The sequence below is a fragment of the Choloepus didactylus genome, chromosome 2, assembly GCF_015220235.1.
Source record: "Choloepus didactylus isolate mChoDid1 chromosome 2, mChoDid1.pri, whole genome shotgun sequence".
NCBI classification, from domain to species: Eukaryota; Metazoa; Chordata; class Mammalia; order Pilosa; family Megalonychidae; genus Choloepus; species Choloepus didactylus.
Genome location: NC_051308.1, coordinates 60,468,268 through 60,474,339, shown reverse-complemented (window position 1 = coordinate 60,474,339; position 6,072 = coordinate 60,468,268).

Genomic DNA, 6,072 nt, shown 5'->3' with positions numbered 1-6,072 from the left:
AGATGAAGTTCTATACCCCATAATAATATAGGTGATCAAAACCTGTTCCTTACCAAATTTATTGAAATGATCTGTTTTGTCAGGACAATTATGAGGATGAAAATTTCCCAATGCTGTAGTAGTGAACCCATTTTTACTGCGCTCATAATAACTCCACCTAAATCTTTTTTGAGGACATTACACATCATCAGTAAAATTCAATTCTGTGTCATGGAGTGGTGACATTGTTCAATACCAAGCTCGATCTGAACTTAAAACAATGGCTATTTCTAGAGAAAATAAACCCAACAAATCATACTTTCTTGGACATTTGAGTTTAATCATTTAAGGGATCAACCATCTTTAAAAATACAAGATAAAAATTTGAAATGTGGTTAGTAACTTAAAAATGACACAGCAATTTAAGCTCAACTATTGTAAAATTGTATAAAATTTAATCTAAATATGTTACAAAATTGTGTTGAAATTACCTAAGGTAGATAATAATTGTGTAAATTGGTTATTGACCTTGCACATGTGAGGGTCTCTTCTGTTCTTGTTAGACTTTGAATTTTAGGGCAAATTAATAAATATTATGCTTTTACTATTTACTTGACAAGAGAAATTGCTAGTGATTTACAAACCTGAATGCAGAGTCGGTTTCTCTAGATTCTTCTTTAATAAGAAATAAACTGAACACTCCTCATATTAGTATTGTTATTCATGGCAATAACAAACCTTTAACAATAGAGGCAGTGCATCTGGAATTCGTAAAAGAGATGCCAGAAAGAGGTCAAAGGAAGAAGACAGAAAAATGTTAAGTTTATCACTCATGTATATTAATCCCCACTAAGACAAGACCTGATATCAGTGTCACAGAGGAAGAAAACAAAACCATTTACTGCGTAAACATCCCCAGTGAGGAGCCAACGCGACTCAGAGGGCCTGTCTGCAGAGGCAGATAGCAGTCACCCATCCATCCATCCCTGACACACCCCCACCAGAGAAGAGGGTCTGCTTTGTGTTTGGATCTGGGGGCCAAAGCTCCCATATGATCAATAAAACAGAATTGGAGGCAAATCATTTAAACTGTCTAAAATTGCATGACTAGCTGACATTATTCAATTTGCTAACTTACTATCCAAGTTCACTTTCTACAAGGTGCTGGGAGCATGAGCACACAAGCAACAGGAGCTTATAAAAGGCTGGTATTAGCTGCAGACAGAGCTAAGCACCTCCGTAGTGACACAATATAAACTTCACTACATGAAATCCTGGAAGTTGATGTAAACAGCTTTTAATAGCAGTGAACATTTGTTCGCTTTGTTTAGACCATCTGGATGTTCCATTGTGTTCAGTTCAACACTGACTGCCACCGGGTGACAGTTGATATATGTTAAGTAAGAGCAAAGTGCCTCAGCCCACTCTGGGGACCTTAAAGAGAACTTTTCAGTGTTTTCTGGAATATTCTGTCAGATCGCAGCTGAGTCGCCTGCATCCTTAATGGCTACGTGCCAAAGTCTTCTGGCTTTTTTTCTTTTCTTTTTTTTTTTTTTAATCAAAGGAGAGTTGTGCTTTTACTGTTTGAAAGGTTAGGAAAACTATGCCAAAGTTCTTCCAGTCTGCTTAGAGAGCACTGCTGACAGGAATGATTTTCAATATGGAGCAAAGAATAAAGAGAAATGCAGATCCTAAGAGAATACAGGTTTTGCTTGTTTAGTATGCAACATGTCTGACAAACAAGCCATTAAGACACCACAAAAGAAAACCTCCCCAATAAATTTGAAGCAGGTAGTGCTCTGAAAAGGAGAGATTATCCCATAAATGCACACTCCCACCCCGCATGAACAACTGTGTGATGTGCAACTGAGCACACACACGTTTACCTTCTAATGCAACAGCCCCCTCATGTTCATCCTGATGGTGCATGAAGCAGAACTATTCAAGAGTGAGAAATGCCACAGCAAAAAGAGAAACAGCTACACAAGTCAGCATTAGGATATGCAAAAAGTACACAAGCATGGTTGGTACACTGCAGAGCAATGAAAGGGCTTAGAAATCTGCCCTGATTCACTTACCAGCAGGTTTAGCTTCATTGGAACATCTGTGAAATGCTGAGTTTACACTTTGGCACCCACTGTTATAACTGCCACCTTGGTATAACTAGGGGATGCAGTGATGATGGAACTGGGAGGACTGGAGTTGAAAATATAGCTCCTTTTTTTTTCTAATGTCAGTTTGCAAAAGGTTTAATATAATGGAATTTCATTTTACTGCAGAAGACACAGAAAGTAGATAACAACTGGATCTCAGACTCTTGTTCATGTCAGAAACATAATGATAACCCTTGTGTTTGCAGTACTGCCAAATCTCAATGAGCAGTAGAAATGAAGGGCAGAAATTTTACGTGTAAGTGAAATCCATATTTTATATAACCCTGGATACCTGATTTAGATAACGTGTGGTTCTAATGTGTAAGTGAAATCTATATTTTATATAACCCTGGATACCTGATTTAGATAACATGTGGTTCTAACATGTAAGTGAAATACATATTTTACATAACCCTGGATACCTGATTTAGATAACGTGTGGTTCTAACATGTAAATGAAAAACATATTTTATATAATCCTGGATACCTGATTTTGATAATGGGTGGTTCTAACATGTGGCACAATTGGTGCACTTTCTTTCTTTACTTTAGCTGGCATGATACAGGTCAGAAAAAGAAGAAATGATGAGAACCAGATAGATTAACCTGTGAAATGGGGATATCAATAAGCAATACATAAACAAGATAATGCATGCAAAGATGCCTAGGACAATGTAATGCATTTCAGTGTGTTGGTTGAAATTGATCATTTGTGCTTGAAAATTTTATTATGTGAAGTTATTATATTGGCAAGTAAGGACCCATAATGATGTTTTTAAAAGATACATTAATAAACAAATAATCAGATTATATTTTGAGAGAGGTCCCTGTGTTCTATTGAATAAATTACATCAAACATTCTAAATTCCATTTATGGATTAATTATTTTACCAAGAGCAAGATAAACTTTCTAATAGCTTCTACAAATGACCTTTATCTCCTAATTCTTTTTATGATTACAGATTAAACACAGAGACCCTATTCAATAGTTAAAAAGAAAAGAGCACAGAGAAGATTATTCTGTATTACAGATCATAAATATAATTTATACATACATTATTGTATACATTAAAGAGACCCCTCAGGATTAGTTCTTAAAGAACAATGCCTGGCACATAATAGGAACATAATAAATATTCATTGGATGAATGAAAGCACTCTTAAAGATCCAGATACGTAATTCTGCAATGTAACAATCTCAGCTTTTAACAAACATCAAACATGATTGCCACAGCAAATAACACTATGAGTTTCTAAAATGTAACAATAAATAACAATAATGACAACAAAAACTAACCAAATCATTAGTTTTTTCTGAAAGAGTTTGGCACGTTTTCATCAGAACTTAACTAATTTTCAAGGATAATGAAGTGAATGGACCAAACAATTGTTATGAATTTTTAAATTCATAGTTTTAATTTTTATACATTTAAAATTTCATAAATCTATAGTTTTATAAAAATTCATAAAAGTAAGCAAACCTACAAAAATTCCTAAATTTATAGATTTGAAAATTCAGTTTTTTTTCTATAGTTTATAGTTTTCAAAATCATGCTTTTTCACTCATTATCCCATTAAAACGACCTATATTTATGCCCTTTTCTCTGAAATAAAACACGATTTAAAGCACATTGTTTTAAAGAAGTTATCATTGAATTATTCAAATCATGTTCAATTTTCCATTCACTTTTTATCTCTCCCAAATTAAACAACATCCAAAATAATTTATGCTATACAAAGAGATTAAACAAATGGTTTCTGTGGCAAATTGCATCTTCCAAAGATGGCCACAAGATATCCCATCACATGCTCTTACAATGTGCCCTTGATGCTCCTCCCTTCAAATGGCAAAGGACCATGAACCTGAGCAGATCTTCAAGACTGCCTCAACCCAAAGAGTATGGTGGAAGTGATGCCGTGTGACTTCTGAGGCTAGAATTTTAAATTGCCATGCACTTCTGCCTTGTTCTCTTGAGACGCTCACTCTTCCTTGGAACTCAGCCACCATGCTGGGAAAAAACCCAAGAAGCCTATAGGGAGGCCCACAAGGTGAGCTCCCAAGGTGACAGTCCCGGCCAAGTTCTTAGCTGACAGCCAGCACCAACTTGTTAACCATTTGAGTGTGCCATCTTGAAAGTGGGTTCTCCAGCCCCTCAGTCCAGCCATCCCAGCTGATGGCACTTGGAACAGAGACCAGCCCTGCCCAAATTGCAGATTCATGAACACAATGAATACTTTCATTGTTTGAGACCACTAAGTTTGGGGGCAGTTTGTTATACAGCAATAAATAACAAATATAGCTTCTAAGATCAAAACTCTAAGATTCAACAGAGCTATTTGATTTATTATATGTAATACTTTGCTTAAGTGGTTGGTAAAGCACAATAATTATATGTGGGATTTGATAGAAATAGTGGGTTAAATAGCAAATTGAATTGAATCTGATCTTCATATTTCCCTTCACCTACAAAATACAAATACAGTTTAGTTTTCACTTTTGCTTTCCAGAAGCTCACCATAATGGAGGCTGTGAAACAACAATGTAACTTCAAATAATTGGAACATATAAATATTACTAAATCAATTGAATAAACTGAACCAGAGGTTTATAAAAAAATTATGAAACTATTTTCCTGAGTTGTAAAACTTAATTGTTGATCAAATGAAATAATATAAGTGAAAAGCACTTTTTAAACGATAAAGCATTCTACAAAGAGAAGTTGAGGCTAAGAAAAAGAAAGAAACTAAGAAAGACAGACAGAAAGAAAGAAAGAAAGAAAGAACGAATGAACCTTACCATTTCAAAGTCTGACAGCTCCAGCTAGATATACATGATCAGAACATTGTAAATAATACATTTCTAAGTTCATTAATCCTTTTTAAAATTTCAGACTAATGAAAAATAGTGCATTTTTAAACAGCTACTTTGGCAGCAGGGGATTGGATTAGATGACCTCTTAAAGTTCCTTGCAGGGCCTCTGAATCTGAGAAATACTGACTGCCTTACTATCTATAGAAACGAGTTCACAGAGGATTTTAAATTTAATTTCAATTATTCAAAATTTGTGCATAATACAAAAATGCCTATATTAATGAATAATTAAATTATGTTTCATAAAAAATAGCATTAATACAAAGATCACTTGTTTCTCAAAATCTGGAATATTATTTGCTTGTGATTTTATAAAATCAATGAGATTTTTAAAATGTAACAATCTTAAAATAACTACAAGAGAAAGTGCTATTAGAAATTAATAGAGTGTAGTCTTCAAGAGAGCATATCCCTAAACAATCATATTTCATCCAGGTCCCCAAAACAAGTGGTGAAATATTTTTAAAAATGATGTTGAGGATATGTTATTGAGGGGATTTTTTTTTTTTTTTGAGTTGGGTTAAATGGAACCATATTAATATTCATGACTTCATTTGCATAAACGCTGGAAGAGTCTTATTTGATTCCTCAATTTTCTGTATAAATATGTATTTAAATATTTGCCACCTCGGAAACAAAAACAGCAACTCATTAGATACCGCAAAAAATTAAAGCAAGACATAAAAAGCTATTTTTGATCAAATGTAGTGGTAGGAGTAGGCCAATGATTCAAAAGCATCTGTAGTATAAAATTTAATGTCATTTGCTTTTTTTTTAAGTGAAGATGCTAATTCTGCTGATGAAGATATTGTTTTTTCCCCCTCTTGTGCCCTATTCATTATGCAAGACGGCAGAATATGAAGTGTAGATGTGTGATCCCGGCGATCTAATGATCTCCCACACCTGCTCATCTGGTACAATTTTAATTAACACTCCAAGGAGGTTTGTCAAGAGTAATCAAAAACATTGTCGCTTATAAAGCTGTGGCAAGAAATCAATAGTTTTCATCAGAAAAGGTAAGGTCTGGCATAACTGAACCATTTAATTGCTTCATTCCAATAAACAAAA